At 37.6% G+C, this 22390-nt stretch overlaps 1 protein-coding gene across 4 annotated transcripts in view; it reads left to right on the top strand.

Moving 5' to 3' along the window:
• The window catches only part of SIPA1L2 (signal induced proliferation associated 1 like 2), a 151222-nt gene that overhangs the window by 11205 nt on the left and 117627 nt on the right, over window positions 1-22390 (top strand). For all 4 annotated transcript variants that reach the window (XM_074896742.1, XM_074896741.1, XM_074896743.1 and 1 more), the window contains exon 2: window positions 19786-19858. The gene's annotated coding sequence lies outside the window, so the exon portion shown is untranslated. The remainder of the gene's footprint in view (window positions 1-19785; window positions 19859-22390) is intronic.

Genomic DNA, 22390 nt, shown 5'->3' with positions numbered 1-22390 from the left:
CTCTATAAGTACTTGCTCACTTTGCAATGCTGTTTCCACATGTGAGTGTACATTGGAATAGGGAACACAGTAATTGGTACTTGGTAAAGAATATAAAGTGATGTCAAACTGGGAAGTCAGAAGGTAAACTACGGATTTCCATTTCCACTTATTCTGCCCAGTTTTTGAAGGGTTCTAGGTTTAGTCCCAAAGTGTGTTTGACTTGAAAATTTAATCAGTCTGCCAGAATTTTGATAGCTGTGAAATGTGAGCTTCCTTCCTCTAAACTCTGTTGTTTCATGCAGTCCAACTCATCTTTTGATTTTTATCAAGGCTAGCACAGTTGCTAATGGAATATACAGGACAAAGCAGACCTTTTTGGAACCTAATCAGACCAAGTTCTGCAGCTGGCCAGCTCACAAATGAGGCAGAGTAGGGTTGCTGCTTTTTGTAAGTTAATATGTCTTATAAAACCTTTAGAACTAAATAATTCCAAACAAGTAAAAAAACCCTCTATAGACATCTGGAAAACTGTAAAATATGCTGAAAATTATTACAGGGAGCAATGAGTTTTCTTTTTAGGCTTTTGACTGATTCGTAAGAAATTTACTCATAATTTCTATTCATTAGTGGGTTTCAAAAGTCTGTTCATTGGCATTTTATTTTCAGAGCAGGACTAAGCTTTTGAAATTAATCTCCTGATCTTCCTACTTACTAATATTTTGTTTGCACAAATGGAGTAGTTTCAGAGAATGTCAACTATATTTCTTTGTAATGCAACTAACACGAATAAAATGTTGACCTTAGCATAAACTGTATTTCCAATTCTAAACGCTATACAGTGTGACTGAGTGAGAAACAGAAGTTAAGAACAACATGGATGAAGGCTTTACAAAAATTTGAGATGAATATGTGAGAAGAAAGCAAATAACAAAGGAAACAAAGTTTACAGAGTAATTTTTAAGTATTCAGGAAGTAATTTTTTTTCTCTAACTTGTTATAGCTTGAACAGAAATATAAAAAGTATTGTGTCTTCATTTTGGCCAGCTCACTAAAATTATCTGAGTTACTCAATGGGAAGAGTATACAAACAAAACCCACCAAAAACCCCACACTACTATGGAAATGTGATTGAGAACTGTTGTAATGGAGATTTAAAAGCATTACATCAGCAGCATCTACTTTTCTCTTTAGGTTGTCTGGCTTTTTTTAAGGTTCAGCTTGAGGTAGAAAAAACATGTATCCCCTGGGGCTGTCCAGCCCCATCTATCCTCTTTTCTCCTCATGAAGGCAGTATGACTGTCATTTAAAACATCTCAATGGAAAGATTACAGATTACTATTTTGTATTGGTTACATTTTACAATGTTTCATTTTTATAGCTTGCTGTCCTAGTTTGCCTCGCAGATCTGGTCACACACCAGTGTTTGTTACACACACCAAAATAAACATATAGCTTCCTGTAATTGCTTTGTATTTTTCTATCTTTTTACTGTGGGGTGGGTTGGTTTTTTTTCATTTAAACTAGATTTCAACAAAATTGCAACTAATTGCCAGTAGTCTAGCTGATGTAAAGCAATAATATAAAAATTCTCATAGTTGAGCTGACCGCAGTAAAGCATTGCAGTTATGAGATGTTATGAAACCTAAAACCTGAGCCTCTAATAAAACGTTTATGGCCTTCAACCTTTTTGGCAATAAATTTTAAAAAAATCTGTTTAGAATGCATTTTTTTTCTTAAACTGTAATAATGTAATTTCCACTCTAATACTTTCCTCCTCCCACACATAGTCTTTCATTCTACAGTAAAACTTCTCATGCCCGTCACTCGTGCTCTATTCTGTCTCCCACATCCCTCTGCTGACTTGCCATTACCCACTTGTGGAGCAAAAAGTCACTTCTCTGTTTAAAAAGTGTAGGCCTGTGGTACAACAGTGTAACTCACTTAAGCCCTGGGTGTTTGTCTGTGCCCAGAGGGGCACAGTGTGGTGTCTGTCTTTCCAGAGGCTGGAGACAGTGCATACCTCCTGTGAAAGACAGCTGACTGTCAGCTCATGTATACCTTCTGCCTGGGAAGTGTGTGCTCACATTTGCTTCCTGCCTCCTGCCTGTAAGGCTTCACATTTACTGCTGCCAAGAGGGTATGCTCTCAGCCCCGGAGTAGGCCAACATCACAGGTTGCCCCTTGACCACTAGCAAATTAGTGAAATTCCTTTTCCAGCTATGTGTTTTATGGGACTTGAACAGTAGGTAACATAAGAGATCTCAGAGTGAGGTGTTTTGCTGTTCTGTTTTAAAATTATTTTTCCTGTGATAGCATGTCCTGTCAATAAAGGAGTAGATGGTAGTATGTTTTTCTAAATTTATGGAGAATGTTCTGTCCTTTCAAGCTAGTTAAACTTTAAATGATTTTCTGTCTCATCAGTTAGAGGAAATAAAAACACTGCAAGACATTCCAAAGATCAGAAAGTCCATATATGATTCACAAAGGTGGTGGGTTTTTTGTTTGTTCAATAGATTTTAAATGACTGAACGCTTTCAGGATACAAATCTTGACTTTTTTTTAATTTCCTATTTGATACCCATAGGATTAGCAACCTTTATCACATGCTGTACAGGGTTGAGAGTGTGTGGATTAGGTTAAGGGCCAATAAAGCAGATTTTGCTGTGGGAGTCTGCTATAGACCCCCCAACCAAAGCGGTGAGGTGGATGAAGCTTTCTATAAACAGTTGGGGGAAATTCGTGGTCACTTGCCACTGTTCTTGTGGGGAACTTTAACCTCCCAGATATCTTCTGGGAACACAACACAGCAGAGAAGAACAATCCAGGAGGTTCCTGGAATGTGTGGAGGATAACTTCCTCACACAGCTGGTGAGTGAGCCGACCAGGGAAGGCGCCCTCCTGGACCTGCTTCTTGTGAACAGGGAAGAGCTCGTGGGGGAGGTAAAGGTTGGAGGCTGTCTAGGGTGCAGTGATCATGAGATGATCGAATTTTCGATCCTTTGAGAAACAAAGAGAGGGGTTAGTAAAACTGCCACCTTAGCCCTGCGGAAGTCTAACTTTGACCTGTTCAAAAGACTGATTAACAAAATCCCTTGGGAGGCTGCATTGAAGGATATGGGAGTCCAGGAATGCTGGTCATGCTTCAAGAGAGGAGTCTTAAAGGCACAGGAGCAGGCTGTTCCCATGTGCCGAAAAACAAGCAGGTGGGGAAGGAGACCGGCCTGGCTAAACAGGGACCTTTGGCTGGATCTCAAGAACAAAAGGAGAATCTATTGCCTTTGGAAGAGGGGGCAGGTCTCTCATGAAGACTATAAAGATGTAGTGAAGTTATGCAGGGAGAACATTAGAAGAGCCAAAGCACAGCTAGAGCTCAACTTGGCTGCAGCTGTTAAGGATAACAAAAAATCTCTCTCTAAATTCGTTAACAGAAAAAGGAGGATTAGGGAAAATCTCCCTCCTTTACTGGGTGCAGAGGGAAACATGGTAACTAAGGATGAGGAAAAGGCTGAGGTACTCGATGCCTACTTTGCCTCAGTCTTTAGCAATGGAACTGGCTGTTCCCTGGACACCCAGCCTCATGAGCTGGGAGATGGGGAGGGGAAGCAGACTGACGTTAGCACAGCTGAAGAGGAGGTGGTCAGAGACCTGCTGCACCACTTGGATGCACACAAGTCTGTGGGACCGGATGGGTTACACCCAAGGGTGCTGAGGGAGTTGGCAGATGTGCTCGCCAAGCTGCTATCCATGATTTATCTGAAATCATGGCTAACTGGGGAGGTCCCATTGCACTGGAGGGTGACAGATGTGACACCCATCTACAAGAAAGGCAGAAAGCATGATCCAGGAAACTATAGACCTGTCAGTCTGACCTTGGTGCCAGGGAAGGTCATGGAGCAGGTCATCTTGGGTGCCATTAAAAGTCATATAATGGACAACCAGGGGATCAGGCCCAGTCAGCATGGGTTTATGAAAGGCAGGTCCTGCCTGACAAACCTGATCTCCTATGACACGGCAACTTGCTTATTGGATGAGGAAAAGGCTGTGGATATTGTTTACCTTGACTTTAGTAAGGCCTTTGAAACAGTTTCCCACAGCTTTCTCCTGGCAAAACTGGCTGCTCGAGGCTTGGATGGGCACACGCTTTGCTGGGTAAAAAACTGGCTGGATGGCTGGGCCCAAAGAGTTGTGGTGAATGGAGTTAAATCTGGTTGGTGGCCGGTCACAAGTGGTGTCCCCCAGGGCTCGGTTTCAGGGCCACTCCTGTTTAACATCTTTATTGAGGATCTAGACAAGGAGATTGAGTGCACCCTCAGTCAGTTTGCAGATGACACCAAGTTGGGTGGGAGTGTTGATCTGCTTGAGGGTAGGGAGGCTCTGCAGAGAGACCTGGACAGGCTGGAGCCATGGGCTGAGGCCAACTGGAGGAGTTTCAATAAGGCCAAATGCCGGGGGCTGCACTTGGGCCACAACAACCCCCAGCAGCGCTACAGGCTTGGGGAGGAGTGGCTGGAGAGCTGCCAGTCACAGAGGGACCTGGGGGTGCCGATTGACAGCCGGCTGAACAGGAGCCAGCAGTGTGCCCAGGGGGCCAAGAAGGCCAATGGCATTCTGGCTTGTGTCAGCAATAGAGTGGCCAGCAGGGACAGGGAAGGGATCTTACCCCTGGACTCGGCACTGGTGAGGCCGTACCTCGATTCCTGTGTTGAGTTTTGGGCCCCTCACTACAAAAAGGACATTGAATGACTCGAGCATGTCCAGAGAAGGGCAACGAAGCTGGTGCAGGGTCTGGAGCACAGGTCATACGGGGAGCGGCTGCGGGAACTGGGGGTGTTTAGTCTGGAGAAGAGGAGGCTGAGGGGAGACCTCATCGCCCTCTACAGCTCCCTGAAAGGAGGGTGCAGAGAGCTGGGGATGAGTCTCTTGAACCAAGTAATAAGCAATGGGACAAGAGGGAATGGCCTCAAGTTGCACCAGGGAAGGTTTAGACTGGATATTAGGAAGCATTTCTTTCCAGAAGGGGTTGTTAGGTGTTGGAATGGGCTGCCCATGGAGGTGGTGGAGTCCCCATCCCTGGAGGTGTTTAAGAGTCAGGTCGACATAGTGCTGAGGGATATGGTGTAGTTGAGAACTGTTAATGTTAGGTTAATGGTTGGACTGGATGATCTTCAAGGTCTTTTCCAACCTAGACTATTCTGTGAAATAAACTGATGTTCAGGTATGATAGTGATGAAAGCTTCTTGAGCTCTGTATGTCATCAGTATTTTGAATAATTTGACCGAAGGGTTTTATCTCCTGTAGAATCAGGTGGGGTTTTTTTTTTCTTTTTTTTAGTATCTTGTCTGGTACATTCAGTTAATATGTATACTCTGGAGGTTATTCAGAAGTTTAATGATAACCCTGGTATCCTTGACGGAGATTCCTTGTTCCTTCACTTTTTTTTTTCTTTCTCCTATGTGACTACCGTAGCCACTGATATATTTTAATAATGTTTTTATAATCAAAGATGGGCAATTTGTAAAATTTATAAACTACTAGCACATAGAGCAGCCAAGTTAATAAAAATGTCATTATCTTAGTAGAAGAGTTCATAACATTCATGTTTCAGGGATAAAAATATATAAGGCTATGTTTTCTGGGTTGTTAATGTATTAAAAGCAGTTTCCTTCCACAAGCTGATTGACTGTAGAATAGGTCCTCGTTTGTTTAGTTCTCTGTAGTTAAATACATTGTATAAAAAGTGGGTATTTGTTGCCTTCAAGATGCTCTTAAATGGAGGGAGAGTGAGAAGACCAAGTGAATGGAAACACATGTGGAATATGAAAATATTTATTAAAAATACTCTCCATATATATAAAATGCTCTCAAATTTTCTGTTAGATTAAAAGAATTGTTCATCTGAAAAGAACCCCCCAAACCCACTGCAAGTTTCATTGTTAGATATTAAGCACTATATCAGATGAATTTACATAGTGGGTTTTTCCTTATATCAAAAGAATCCCCTTCAGCTCTTCCCTGGCTGTTCTTTGATCAGTACAGATAGGAATGCAGATCTATATTTTGCCATCATTGAATATTTGAGAATTTGAACTCTATATTAAGCAAACCTCAAGCTTGCTTTGTATGTCCTTCCATATTTTTTTTTCAAGACTACTTTTCCATTATTATATTGGGAGCAGTTTATGACAAAATGATGATCTATTTGTATAGGAGTTCACAAGTGAGTAACTAGTCTGAATGGCCTAACCTTGTGGCCTTAATAGAACAAAAAAAGATGTGTCTGAATCTTAACGCTATCTTTTGTGATTGAGCGATATATGAGAAAAACGAAAAACTTGCAAAGTAAGCCTCTTTTTTTACAGAAGTGTCACTGCTCTGCTTAGCTGATACAGACTCTTTTCAGCTGTCACTTTCAGTACAAAAGAGACAAAGCCTGTGCCTGGACTTACTCCCGCTATCCTAGTCTGATTTTTATCCAAAGCCAAGTCTGATGCCTGCAAGGTTATTGACTATTTATCCTATCAGAGTGACAAGGTCTAGAGTCCTGACTTTTCTGTGTTTTCTAAGTTCATTGTCAGTTTAAAAAATATCTTTGTTTCAATAATCAACACTAGATACTATTTTTCTCCTGTGGTAGGGGATAAAAAAAATTGTCACACACAAATATTCTGCTCTCTTCACACTCCAAAATATATCATATGGTCTTTCATGTTCTTTTTTTCTTTTTATCTATGCATCTTAAAAGTGTGTTAACTTGAACATACTTCTGTTTTCAGCATTGTACCTATTTTGTTTTCAGCATGTACCTATTTTGTATAAGTATGATGAAAATTATGACTGAAACAAGAAACACTAATCCCTTTGTGGGAAGAGGAAGGAAGGGCTGGGTGATATTTAGGATACTTGTGATAGCTGCAGTGTGATTATTGCAACTGTACAGTTGTCTCAAGCATTTTTTTTCAGTACTGCTCAGTCTTGATGTGCTGTTTTCTTGTCAAGCTAGTCTCAACATTCTAGCTAAGCAGTAGGAATTTCTTGGGTAGAGCCTTCTACTAAAAAAAAATAAAATAAAACAACAGTAATGTTCTTGGCTTGGGAAGCAGAAAAATGTTTGCCAGGCGGGAGAGAGGTGAGTGGATGGGATGTGTATGTGTGCATGCCTGTGCACACATCTGAAATGTAGAAAGAGAAATAAACCATAACTCTGAGTGACTGTTTCGTTGTCTGTTCCACACATGCAAAAGAAGTAAACCACGTTCAGATCTGAAATAAAGCACTGGAATTTTTTGTTCTTTCAGTGATCTTTTTTTATAAGTCAGCAGAAAGAGACAGTTTATCCTTGGTCGGTGATGTTTATGATTTAGAGGTTGGGGGTATTCTTTGATTGCTAGATATCTATTCCTGGTGGAAATGCTGTACTACTTGACTGCTAGTATTAATTACTCTTATCATATTGCAGTTTTTAGAATGGAATATATGGTGGGTAGCATCCTTAATGTGTATAAATTGTTATACAAGTGCATTATTGAGATAAAACTATATGGTGGCACACAGTTTCAAAATACCTTGTAAATCAGTTAGTATTTTACTCCAACCTTATTCTTAGTAGCAACTGCAGCTTTATAATAGAAGGGTTTATCTTGGTTTAGTTTTGGTTCAATGGTTGAATAAAGGATGTGTTTCCAGAACTTTGGCAACCTTGACAGTTTGTTTCAGGTCAGGTTAAATTCCAGTTAGTTACTTAATGTGTTTAAGAAGACCAAAAGGCAATGTTCACAACAACACTGAAGATCAAGGTACTGAATGAGTGAGGGGGACTTACTTTTAAGGAAGATGATGCATCATGGCATGGTGCCAAAGCTGTTGAGCTCTGATTAACCTGCACTAGTTAGCAGAATACATGAAGGTGCAGAGCCTTGCCGTCTTTCTCAGATAAGATTATCTATAAAATGTTTAGTTACAAAAGATGGCAAGAAACTTGACGTCCTTTTAAGTCCAAATGAGGTACACAACACTCATTACTTTAATTTGCATTCTTTCCTATGTATGGACTAGGAGCATGAACCTTAAATTAGAGCTAATATAACTAATGTTTGGGAAGAAAATACAACTCATTACTTAGAAAACACACATTGAGGGAACGAGTTGTTCTCTTTCTATAAATTGGTCATTTGCACTTTGTTTCATAGAAAGCTTATTTGAATATATTGAACTATATTATCCTAATGTAGACTCCTGCTTTTATATTTGCATTTATTTTTAAGCTTTTAAATAAATATGTCCAAAACTGGCTTATTATTGTTTTATTTAGAAGTAGCTTAGGTCATATGTGAATTGTGTTGAAATCTGTTAAATCTTAACTGGTGGATTTTTAAATTGAGATTGTAAACACCTTTTTTAACACTGTTTTTATTTCTCTGATGTGTGCTGGTTTCTAAACTGTGTGCAAAAATATAGGGAATGGATTTGTCTCTTGGCCAACTTTTTGGTGTTTTTTTTTTCCATCTTATAGGTGGCTATTACTTCTGTTTCACAAATACCGAATAGCTGTAACTGCTTCACAGTTAAGGACACTTATGTAAGTTCAGCAGCAGATGGCCTCTTTACATACAAAAACCCAGGGATTATTTTACTGAAGATGGAAAGAAAATTACTATATATGGCACATGATGAAGTGAAACTGTTATCCCTGATAATTATTTTGTAATTTAGATGTGTTGTGGTTTTTTTTTTCTTTTCCCCAGACAGTAAAGTCTATAAAAGTCCATGAAAAATACTGCTTTCACATGTTTCTGGTACAGCAGACGAACCTTGCTCATAGTAATTTTTTTTTTTTACAGGAGGCAGGCTATTACCTGTGCCTTTCCTCATCTCTTTTTGTGTGCAGTAGTGCCTTTGGGATGCTTCTAGTTTGATTGGCAGGCTGGCATATTTAGGCATGTCTGAAATACAGACTGTGTGTTTTTCATTCAAAACCACACAAACTATGCCATGTTTGAAGTAAGTTATTGAAGTTTCATCTGCAAGAATAATGGATTTAAGGATTTAAACTAGAAATTTTGTACAATCAAAATTCTGTGGTGAGTTTATGGGGTTTTTTTGTTTGTTTGTTTTTTATAGAAGAAATATATCTGTCAAACAGAAATGGAAAAAGACTCAAAATGAGGCTATCAAAATGAGGCTATCCTGACCAGAAACCAAGTTTTGTTTTAGTTTTAATTTTCTTCATGTTTCTTCTGTTTTGCCATTCAGTAAAGAGCAAAGGGCTGGGAAACAGTAGTAGAGGTGGTCATTTTAATTGCCTGTAATAAAAATCCTTGTGAATAAGCCTTCTCTGCAGCTATATCAGGGAGATGGGGAGTGGAGAGGAACAAAACCAAAAAAAAACCCCAATCAAAAGCAAACTTCCCTTGCCTCCCAGTAGGTAATATCAGTTATTTATTTAGTAACTGTTCATAGAAACACTGGATGAATGAAAGAATGGTGAGCAAATTTTTCTTTTTTCTTGGTCAGGAAAACAGTATACTCTAGACTGTAGTGTAAGTAAATAAATATTGGGCTCTAGTTGCAATGGGAATCCAAAACATAGTAAAATGCTTCCTTAGTCAAAGTAATTGAAGGAGAATTAATTTATAATTTTGTAAAGTATGTAAAGATCTGTTATCTCATTCCAACCTCCAAAAGATGTTTATTCAAATCGTTACATAAAATTTACACTTCTATGGGCTTCATATTTTTTAAATATAAGACAACTACCATGTCCTAAAACATCCAGTGTTAGAAACTTCATAAAATATATAATATTCCCCAGTTCATTTAACAGGTGAAATTGTAGTCATTTTTGTCTATGAGAAACTTTCTTTGACTTCAGTGAAGCTAGAATCAACATGTGCTCAAAATCTGTCACCAGATCGATTGATGTGTCTATATGGATTAATGGTATCTGGGATGCTGAAAGTTTTGGGTTGCTTCCAAATTAGTCCCTCTGGACCTGAAAGAGGGATAGTGTTCTTGTTACAGTATGTTGTAGTGTACTTACCAGCTCAGATGATAGCTCAGATCTCTGTACTCCTCAAAAAGATCACCATTAATTCTTCATTTTCTATTGTGTATTTACGTTGTATATTCCTCTTTTGCATTGTGCATGTTTAATCTGGCTTATTCCACTCCACTATTACACTATGTAATTGACTGTTGACTAGAAAAAGCAACGGTAGTAAATTGAGACTCATATTCTTGGAATGAATTTGATGACCAATTATGCTATTTTTGTCTCTGCTATTTGAAGGGAAATGGGAGATATTCAAATGCAATTCTGGACATTGTCAACCTTTTCAATGTTGTTTCAGAGTTAAGGTTGAAAAAGGACTGTACAGAATTTTGAATAGGATTTTCAGTCACATGCGTAAGTTCAGTGTGCATGAAAAGCACTATGAGGTTATAATTGTGTTGAATGAAGAAATGATCCAATAAATGTCTAAATTTGGCAAACTAGTTTCTTTAGATTACTGGATATTTCAGTAGGAAAGCTGGATGATATGTTAAAGATCTTGATTTATGTTAAATATCCAGTTTTGTTTCCCACAGTTCAAGAGGGATGTTGAGGAACTAGGGAGCACCAATAAGATAGGTAGAAGGCCCACTGCTTAGAGCGAATGATCTGCTGGGAGAGGTTGACAGAGCTGGGCTTGTTGACTCTGACAAAGAAACAGCTATTGGGTGACCTAGGAGTATCCCATAGCTGCTTGAAGGGTAGTGACAAAAATGATAGAGCTGAATTTTTCTCACTGGCACCAGATTGACCACAAACTGTGATATGATATGTTCAGGTTAGACATGAGGAAGAACACTACTGGGAGGCCAGTGCAACCCTGGCACAGACTGCCTGGAGAAGCTGTTGAATTTTCCATCATTGGAGATCTTGAAGACTCAGCCAGACAGCCTAGTGTTGATGGCAGTCCTCCTCTGAGCAGAAGGTTGGACTGCATGACTTCCAGAAGTCTCTCACATCCATTCTGAAACTTAAACTGATTAGGTTTTTGTTTGTTCTCTATCCCCTTTATTACCCCATTCTAATGTGATTGTGGCTCATATGTTTATGCTTGAAAAAGCAAACAGCACTGTCAAAAGGCATATCCTACACACAATAAGGCATTACAAATGATATTCACAAAATTCTACTCTTGTTTTTGAGAGAAAGTAAGAATATCAAAACCAGTCCCCTCCACTGATAGCATCTGAAAACCATCCTACTTTTCAATCTTGAAGAAAACAGCTGATAAAGAAATGTTTCAGGTACATGGTACTTAAGATCATGCTTTCCACGCGAGAAAATAACTAAAAGTATTTTTTCACCCCAGATAAAAGTTAATAACAAATAAAATATTAAGCAGTCCCATGTGAACAATATAAAAAATTACATTATTTCTGTGAATAGTGTTCACATCACTGTAATTTAGTTGTTTGTTTCACACCTGGTTTACGACTTGTGAGTAATTTTTATATCTTTGCTGCTTTTAAGCAGTTGCCCTAAGTCAGTTGCTGCATTCCTCTTATCTTTAACTGGGAATTGTCAGGTACCACCTCATCTTCTAGCTGACTTTTTTTTTTTTTTTTTTTTTTTTAAATCTGCTTTTCTGTGGATACCATCAATGATTTCTGTCATGTTTAGTAGCTTCAGTTCCAGGCTGGTAACTCATCTTTATCATTAGTATTTACAGCATTTACACGTTCAAAAGGTAGTGGTTTTTTTAGGTGGTATTCAAAAGCACTGTAAATGTCTTGTTGCTGTGCTCTGAAAATACAGGGAAGTTAAGATCCCCTATCTCTGTTGTGCAGTGTGGTACTCAACTTTGTTGTGGTTATACCAAGCTACACACATTTAAGTTGTTTACCTCTTCATTTCTGTGATGGAGTCTAACACAGTACAAAGTAAAAAACCTGATATGAATGTGAGGACTAAATGTTGAGCTATTCCTCAAAGAGAACAGAAAAGCAGCAGGCAGAATAGATCTGAAAGTGGCTATACTAGCTACTCTATCTACTGTATTTTCTGTAATTTGTGGTCCAAGCATGATACTTTGTAGTGCCAGCATTGATACTATTTCCTGCTCTCTTTGTTGTGTTATTACATGCTTTTGCTGTGTGGTCAAAATGGAGTGTTGCAAAGGGAGAAAAAAAATGTCTGGACCTGAACATTGTTTCATATAAAAAAAAATTTAAAAAGGTAGGAATGAAGATGGTGTTCACATTATGTACATGAATGGCAGTGTGTGAAGTGATATGTTGAAAATATAAATGATAAAGATTTGGTTCTTTGTTTATTACCTTTTAAAAAGAAGTACATTCCATATTAATTGCCAATTTATCATAGGTAAAAAGACATCTAGTGAAATGATGGGCAATGTGGGGTGTTGTGCTCATTTCTGACAAAATCATTATGGTGTAACGCACAAACCCTTTCCCAGTTGAAAAGGAAGTTCAAAAGGTAGAGCTGTGTCTTGCTTACATTTTGTGTTTTTGTAATGAAGAATATTCTTTACTTGAGGTGATATTCAAAATGTGATAGAACTCTTACAGGTCAGAGCAGAGTTAGTTGATTTTTCATATTTAGGATAAAGGTAAAGTTATATTTGAATGTGTATAAGAAAATGATGATGGCCTAAGGATAGACCTATTTATACTGCTACTTATATTAGAGAGTGAAAAAATAGCATATATTGCACTGTCCAGCTTATGTATTTCTTAGCAAGTACTCTTTATTATACATCTCAGAGAAAGGATTATCCGAAGTTACAGGTTGCTTAGCAGATTCCATAAACAATTCTTCTCAGCAGTCAATCTGAGACTTAAGCAGACAAAAGCTGAATGGATATTGCTTTTCACATTAGTACAGCTGTGTAATTAATTGCCCTTAATTAGCAAATCTTTCTTTAAGTATTCAGACTGCAGTGATGTAATTTGTTTTCCCAGGTAGCTGATCACATAACATGATAGTTCAGCTTGGTACGGAAAGCTGCTTTTAAGAAGCTCCAAGTATTGCATGTTCCCCTGAAAGTGTTTGGATTGAAACAGTGGTGATCTGATGACCCTCAAATTGTCTTGGGCGCACCCAGTCCTTCCAGCTGGCTTGCTGTTGCTTTAAGATGGGTGCTTGGTCAGCGTGCTTTCAAACCTGAATGCTCCTTCCTGTGCTATGCTCAGCTGGATGGTCAGAGTTTGGAAATGCATCCACTGGGGAGGCACCCCTCCTTTGCTGGGTGCACAGGGGCTGGTCTGTGGAACTAGGAACAGTGTTTACTCTGGTGGTAAAATATCGGCAAACTGACCTGTTTGAAAAAAAACTGCTGGTGAGGTCAGGCCAGCCTGGACCAAATAAGGTATTCCTTCCAAAGAGAGGCAAATTTAACTTTCTGATAATATTTTTATTTTTTATATCATTGTGACAGTATTTGTTGTAGATGTGCTGTGATAGTATGTGGTAGTGATAAATTTATCAATTTCCTATTAAACTGAGTGGTATGGGTAGCCTACTGCATGATTAGTGTCCTCACCTACTTGATTTCTTTTAGAATTTTAATTTTCCACACACCACTGGGCAATAGAGAATTAGAGATCTTAGAAATGAATGTAATTCTTACTATGGTGGATGTCGGTATTTTTGAAACTCACAAACAAATGTACAAACTGAGGTGCCAGGCATCCTGAACCAACACAAGCTATTTCTCATTGTGCTCGTGGCTTTAGTACAGCAGTTCAGAGTACGGAGTCCAAGAAAAATCTATAAATGGGGAATTCCAGTTTGGCTTTTAAATAGACATTGTAACACTTCAACCAGGACTTGTATTAAAAAAAAACAAAACACCTTTGGTTTGGTTTTGGGGTTGGGTTCTTTTTGGTAGTCAGAGGTGGCTGGAACGTTGATTTGAACATGTTTATCTGGGCAGCGTAAAATTAAGAGAGAATTTATGGATTTAGAAGAAAATCTCAGTTCACGAGTGAACGTATAAAAGAATTGTGGTGTCCGAAGCCAGGGATTTTACAAGGTTTAAAGCGAAGATAGTGCCTTGTATAGCTTACATTTAGGGCCTTGAGAAAACACTGTGTGTGTTGCAGCAGGAACTATATGGAAGAAGGAAAGACAGAGGGTGGAGTTTGGGGAGAACTGGAATGCAGTGCAAACCAAGTGAATGCCTGATCAGGGATATCTGTTGTTTTCTTGAGTCCGTGCTTTTATTGCATTTCCCTTTCTAAGTCTTGGTGCCTTTTGTTTTTCTGTGTCTTGTTATACAGAGCTAAGGGGGGAAAAAATACATTGTTGATCTTGTTTATGATGTGCTTATTGTTTATCTTCACTTTGTTTCACAGTAAAGCATGCTGCTATTTCCTTAACCTTACTGTTTTCTATTTCTCAGTCTGTATTTCAAAAAGAAGCTGCATGTTTTCTCTCTGAAATGAAGGATTACAATAGATTTCATGTATGAAACACCTGCACAGTAGGAAGTGAAACAGAACTTTTTAGCTCTCACTGTTTTATGGCAAAATTTCTGTTGCCTTTCCTTCCTGTAAACAAAAGGAGTTACTTAGAGAGTGGGAAATAGTCTGTTTACAGGATATTTTCTGTATGAAAGGAAGGAAGAATGCCTTTACAGAGATCAGCCTATTGTGTTGGGAATATTGGAAGTTATATGGAGTTAAATTGAATATAGTGCTTGGAGGGGAACTAAACAGCAAAATACATGTAATCGAGTCTTGACCCTGAAAAGTGCTAGATGCCTCCACTAGCTGCTGAAATCAAACCAGGAGTTAGGACATGCAGCACTTTGGTTTGGTCCTGAATCCTGTGCGTAACCTTGGATCATTGTAAGAACTTGATCAGATACAGGCTAAACTCCAAAATAAAATCTAAGAGCTTATGCAATTTGGCTTTCATTTAAAAACAAGTACTTTTGATACTTTCAATTACTGGTCTGAGTTACTTTTGTACATTTGTCTTCCAGCTGGCAGTCTGAAATACAGTTGTCTTTGCTAGAGAAAGGTCATGACTGGATTTTTCTTGAATAGTTTCATATGTACATGTAGAGTGTACATATTTTCAAAGTTGTGCTCCACGTGTGAACTATATTAACTATAATTCTGGTGTGAATCAGGATATCTTATTCATGTCTGTGTTATAAAATTAATTTCTGTGAATAACTATTTAATTTTCATTCATCTGTAGCACCAGCAATAACCTTTATCACTAGTAAGAATTGTGGATTAGGTATTTAAATTCTGCTTAAGCATTATAGAATACTTTGGCTTTCTTGAAACCATGGGTGTATATATATGCTGATAGGACAGACAATAGTTTTACCAATAAAACTGAACAGGGTAGAAAAAAAGATGCATACAATATTACTTGTCATTAGCTGTATCTTTTATCTGTAGTCATACTTGAAAATGGAAACTTATTATTGCAGTTTTTATAATTTCTTTTGCTCCCTATTTTAAAAGTAGTTAATACCTGAATACCAAGAAGAGGCAATTGTAAGCATTGAAATGAAGAAAGTAAAAAAAATGGATTGCTTAATAGATACTGAGCTCTGCTTCTGGTTTCAGAAGTGGTATTAAATACAAAAAGCCTTAACAGCAGTGTTCCCTGTCAGAAATTTTTTTTTTTTTTCCCCTGTGTGATGAATCCAGTTCGTCACACAGAAATCCCAATGTCTGGATATTTCAGTCTAGTTTGGCAAATAAGACTGGAGCGTGTGTATGTAAATGGCAACTGAGAGTGATCTACCTTCTGACATATCTCAGTGAATGGAGCATGTGCTCAGTCTTTCTCCTTACAGAAGAAATAAAATTATTTCTTTGCTGCCCATATTTGGTTTTGAGTTCTAGGCCAGAAGTGTCTGTCTGCTTGTTTGATTTCTCTCTGTATTTTTCAATTCTTTCTTCATTCTAGGTGGAGTGTTACCAAAAGAGCTACTGCAGTCATGAATGAGACTTTGTCTAGTTGTAGAGGAAAGCATAAGGCTTCTTCTTAAAAGTTTGGAGTCTTGAAGAAACAAATGTCAGTACTCTCCTGCAATCTAGACCAAATGACTCAATAAGGCATCAGCTAGTCTTTGTGGTGCTGTGTGGAATTTATTTTGCTGGACTACATATAATTTTGAACATCGTATTTTTTCAAAGTGAAAGAGATCTCAGATATAATTTTATTCTTATTATGAATATTCTTTAATGAGGAAACTATTAGGTTTATATTTCATACGTAAGGAACTGTTTTCTTATACATCTTGCAAATATAAGAAATCGAGCTTCTTTTTGTATGTATGGGAGTTTGACTCAGACTTTCCAAGTAGATTTGCTAGGCCTATCTCTCAGAGATTCACTACTGCTTCTTTCCCGTGAAAGTTCTCTTATTTTCGCTTGGATATCCCAGCAGAAATATGGCTCCTGTGCTATGAGTTGAGCATGTCCAGGGTGCATCAGACTGACTGTGTAAATTGGCTGTGGCAAATTGATATTCTGGACATATTGAACTTGCTGTGGAGCTTATCTCTGCAGTGACTATCTGTGCAGTGCTTCAGAACAGTGGAAAGACTGCTTGGAACTAGACTTTCCTGACTAGGATGCTCCCCGTCTGCCCATTCTTTCTGGAATTGCTTTCTTCTGCATAGCCAAAACTGTTTTGGGTAGAGAAAGAAAACTTGCCTGGAGAAAATCTGATGTCTGGTACTGATACTGTTCTCTCTTTCCACTTTTCCTATGATAACAAAATAGGCATAGAAAATATTAGAAGATTGGACATAATACCATTCAAAGATTCATTCAGAAAACTTTTGTTTTCATGGTTAAAAATGAGTTGCACTGTATGGCAGGCAACAGTTGTGAATGTCTGACCTTTCGTCAAACAAAAGTACTAATAAGGATTGGCCTTCTTGGTCTATTTAGGAATTACTTCTACCTGCATTTCAGGTATCTTCTTATGTAAAATCTTGTTGTTGGCCAAGTTGTCTTCCTCTGTGACATTCCCTGTAGAAGCAAGGCTCTAGTTTTCAATTCTGAAGGACATTTAGGAAAAGAAAAGACTAACAAACCAGCAGATGAGATGCATGTATTACTTCCTGGAAATAAAGCAACCCAGGAGGTACTCTGGGAATAGTAGAAATGAGATGTCCAGGTAAAAGAGATGTATAGTAATTGCCTTATGCACAGGAGTCTTATGATGTTCAATGCTACAAATAAGTTTTAAAGTACATTCAAGAAAATAAGCATAGTTACTCCTAATTTCTGATGTAGAATTTGTTACTTTGTGTGAGTTTAAAGGAACATACATTACTTTAAGTTTTGAGTAATTTTTTATTCATTTGTAGATTTTCACGAATGTACGGGCAAGATGTTATGAAGAAAACTCTGAGAATGCTGATGAAATAATTATTAAAAAAATATTAAATTTCTTTTTAATTTTTAAATGTGTTGTTGGTTTTTTTGTTTTTTGTTTTTTTTCTGATGCAGTGTTCTGTATAAGAACTTTGTATTAAAAAAATAATAAAATATGTTGACAAAGCCTAGCATTTTCCCATTTGGCTGCCTCACAAAAGAGCTACATGCTCCTTCCAATCCTACTTTACTCTGTGGATTGATTCTACTTTCTACTCCCATAAATAAGCAATCTGGTAACTGTCTTTGAGACAGATATTTTTGAAGCTTGCTCTTCTAGTGATTTGCAATATATGAAGACATCTTTTTTTTTTTTTGTGAGACAACACAAATAGTGATAATATTTTAATAAAATTATCTATAAAAAATTGAAACCAGTTTCTTTTAGAAAATTGACCAGATTCCGTAGCCAATGTAAACATTTTATTTTCCATTTTTACAATTGCTTTCTTCTGATGTACTTGCTTTTCTGATTCTCCCTCTGTGCTGATGTTTCCTCTTACCCAGATAGTATAAATTATGAATCCAGAGGCTCCTACTGAAAAATAAGGTTGGATTTTTCTTATTCTTATTTGTCTGGAAAGGTTTATTGAGTATTTCTGTGTGTTTATATATATGTGTATATGTATATGATTTAGTTTACGATTCCATTTCAGTTTTACATTGGAACAAATGTCTATCTCACAGTGACACTATGAGACTACAGTATGGGCTTGTACCTATATAGAAGTATGTGTATCACTTATAAATTGTGATAATTCTTGGTTTAAACTGCTGTCTGCAGTTTGTCTGATTAGACTAAAATACATGCCAGTCTACAACTTGTACAGGGACATATAGTTTTGCTCCCAGCAATAATCTAGATGAGAAAACAAATTTGTCCTGCTGGACTTCCTTTCATTCTTCAGTTGTTTGCTTGTTTTACCATATCCAAGGATTGTTTAGAATTTGGGGAATATGGGTTTTAGAAGTTGTTACTGCGTTTCTTCCAGAATTCATTAATAAAAAAAGTTAAAATATTTGGCTTTAGTTTCAGCTCTTGCTTGAATGAGGTTTATGACTGAAATTTATCTTCATCAGATGTCTTTTTTTCAGTTAGGAATGAGATTTTTTCTTTTTAATAACCAACCTGTTTTATTAATTGTGTCTTCTGTTGGCAAACAGATTAGTTATCTAACGATGTTGGTCAACACTACTACTGGTATAGTTTAATTTTGATTTAGCTCTCCCACAGAAGCTGCACTGGTGAAAGTGTTTGCTTCAGCTCTAGATTATGAGTATACTAGGAGGTATTTGCTGCTGTGAGCATACTGATAAAAGTAGATTTAAGTGTCTGCCTAGTTCTGGCTAGGCCTAAAATGAGGATAATAATAAACTGTCCTGCATTCCATCTCTATGGGCATTTTGTTTGTTTACATTACTGGTGTCTATAATACGTAGATTTGCAGCTGATATAGGATTTTGAGGCTTTGTGTTCTTTTCCATTGTATGCACTGTTCTGTAAAATACTAGAATTATTTTTATCCCTATGGTGGTGATTTAGTACAGGAAATAACATCTGTTCCTGCTGTGTATGTTTTCTTTTTCCTCTCTTTCAATATGAATGTAACATTGTGTATTTTCAAGCTAGATTTTACTGTCTGAGGTCATGCTAAAATAAACTCCTTTTGAAACTGTGTTAATGCAGATATAAAATAGAAAGCAAATTACCTTTATAGGTACATGATAATTTTATGTCCTATATCTCTGTATGTTGATCAGACCTATATAAAATATTTTTACTTTATGTATACTCTTATTTTACTTCATTCACAAGTAAATGAAGAAATGTCAAATGTAAAGTCTGCGGTTTTAGATACTTTACTGTCTGGAAGTCATCCCACAGATTCTTATAAAATGTTTCTAAACTTTTTGGATGAAATGACTACTATCTTCCTTCAGAACATTTTATGGCACTTCAGAAATTTTTCTTGTAATTGAAAATATTATTATATTATTAAGATAATACAATATAATTTAATTCCAGGAATAGCTGTGGACCCTTTATCATGACCTTTGAAGCAGAGCTCTAATGAAACAGTCTGATGGTTCAGCAGCTACTGGTTCATGACCTCTTCCCCTAGTAAAGCTTTTTTTCTAGTTATTGCCAGGAACTTACATAGAAAACAGCTTTAGAATCTCTGTTGCCACACATACATGTGTTATGTGTTACAATGTGCTGAATTTTAAAGCCATTGAGTTGTTCTTGATATTTTTTTATGTATGAAGTTTTACACGTGTTCACTTAAGATTATTGGTTTTACTTATGCCTTAATCTCGTAAGTGTTAAGTGTTCCCTTAAAAATAAAAAACCCCAAACATTTCTCATTTGACTTACAGGTATGTCCATTTTACTGATATCAGAAAAAAAGTGACACAGATTGGCATCCTTTGGGAATCCTTCTAGCCAAAGGTAAGCATAATTTCTAACCAGTGACAAATAGTTTTTTAGTATATTTGTCGTATTACCTTATCTTTTAAATAAAATGGCAGCTGTGATACTATCCATCTTGATGTTTGACATCTCACCAACTGAATTTCTTTGGGATATCTAAAGCATTTTATCAGACCCATAAGAGAATCATTTATATGGCTCAGCATGCAAGTGAAGTTTAGTCTTTTTTTAAATCTTTAACTTGGCAGATTGCCTCTCATTAATATTGAAGCGTATGGTACAATCATTTTGAGGCAATGCTTATTATACAGCTGTTACTATACAGAAGGATGATTGCATTCCTTAATGCATCGGATAAGCCAAAAATAAAATCATAATTTTAGTGATTTGGAAATTCTTAGCTTGGTCTTCCTCTAGAAAAGAGCTAGTATGACCAGAAATAGACACTAGCATAATATGCTGAAAGAGTGCCCTTTGTAAGGGCTAATTAGGCTGCTTATAGAAAATCCTGAGCCTACAGTTGCCAAAAATCATGACATCTTGGTATTTTCTGCAACAGGAGTCATCCTCCTATAGCTCCTAATTCTGCACACTCCTTGATCTATTCCAACTAGATTGCTTTATAGTTCTAATGTATGGCTCAGGTTTAGAAATGTTGGTTGAACACAATCTGAAACCTAATGAAGATGTGCTCCCTGCAGCATAGTGAAGAAATGAATAATTTATTGGGGGATGAACACCTTCCTGTCCATGTTTACTTCTGAATAAAACCTCCTTTTGGGGATCTATAGATAAACTGTTTACTTTCAACAGCATGGAAACATTTGAGAAGTATTTCGATGCAGAATTGAGAAACTTGATCACATTCATTCATTCATTCATTCATTCTATTTTCACTCCATGGGTTCACCAAGAATACTAAAATCTAGAGAGAAATCTGCCATGTGAATAATTTTTCAGTTAATATATCTAGTCAATGGAAGGCATTGTAAATATGTGCTGTAACAACTTCTGTTTGAAGAATGGAGTATCATATTGATAATGATAAAAAGTGGAAAATAAATTGTGTATAATTGTCTGAGACTTGAGTAAGCATATCAGAATTATGCTTAGTTGCTTGTGGTCCAGATGATAAACTTATTGTTTGAAGAAAACTAACATGAAAGAAAAACAATTATATAGATGCAAAATTAGAAATATGGATTTCTCATATTAAAAGGTGGAGAGATAGTAGCAGGTGAGAGAAGTAATTGTGGGAGATCTCTTTTGTAGAGAAGAAATAGAATAGTACAGGGCCACAATATGTCTTGTGGCTCATTCAGCATTCCTGGAGCAGTCTAATATCAAACATGTATCAGGTGAGTGTACCAAAAATTAAAGGTAAGAGATAAAAAATGTTTGTAGAGTTAAGGTTACACTTTGATATAACTCAGGACTTCACAGTTCTACAGCTGCTGCAGGAGAAAGTAGGAAAGTAAAATGCTGAAAACTTTTAAGAGAAGCTTTCAAAATTTTCCAACTTTCATGATAGTACTGAAGTTACCCTTCAATGGGAATCATAGGAAAAAGCGCTGTACTCATGTTCCTTCTTTCTATGTAATGTGCAGATGTGGGGTGTGTGGGGAAGTTCAGTCCCTTCTACCTCCCTTCTTTCTAGGTTAATACACTTATGAGGGTATGATCAATATGAAATCCAGTTGGGATAAAAGCAGACACAGAGAAGTCCTAGGTAATCTTCTAAGATAGGCTGCTAATTTTTGTAGCAGTTGCTTTTTCTCTTTTGTCTTTTTTGCACAAAGAAGGAATTATTATAGAATCATAGAATAGTTTGGGTTGAAAGGGACCATAAAGATCATCTAGTTCCAACCCCCCTGCCATGGGCCTGGACACCTTCCACTAGACCAGGTTGCTCAAAGCCCCGTCCAGCCTGGCCTGAACACTGCCAGGGAGGGGGCAGCCACAGCTTCTCTGGGCAACATGTTCCAGTGCCTCACCACCCTCATAGCTAAGAATTTTTTCTTTGTATCTAATCTGAATCTACCCTCTTTCAGTTTAAAACCATTACCCCTTGTCCTATCACTACACTCATGAAGAGTCCCTCCCCACCTTTCCTGTAGCTCCCTTTAAGTACTGGGAGGCCTCTATAAGGTCTCCCCGGAGCCTTCTCTTCTCCAGGTGGAACAACCCCAACTCTCTCAGCCTGTCCTCACAGGGGAGGTGCTCCAGTCCCTTGATCATCTTCATGGTCTCCTCTGGACCTGCTTGAGCAGGTCCATATCCTTCTTATACTGGGGGCCCCAGTATATGGATGCAGCACTGCAGGTTGGGTCTCACGAAAGCAGAGCAGAGGGGGAGAATCCTCTCCCTCGACCTACTGGCCACACTTCTCTTGATGCAGCCCAGGATACAGATAGCTTCTTGGCTGCGAACACACATTGCTGGGTCATTGTCAGTTTTTCACCCTCTACTACTCCCAAGTCCTTCTCCACAGGACTGCTGTCAATCCAGTCATCACCCAGCCTGTGTTTGTGCTTGGGATTGCTCCGGCCC

The sequence above is a fragment of the Athene noctua genome, chromosome 1, assembly GCF_965140245.1.
Source record: "Athene noctua chromosome 1, bAthNoc1.hap1.1, whole genome shotgun sequence".
Lineage (NCBI taxonomy): Eukaryota > Metazoa > Chordata > Aves > Strigiformes > Strigidae > Athene > Athene noctua.
The sequence above is the reverse complement of the archived record's forward strand: the minus strand, read 5'-3'. Positions and strand labels throughout refer to the sequence as shown.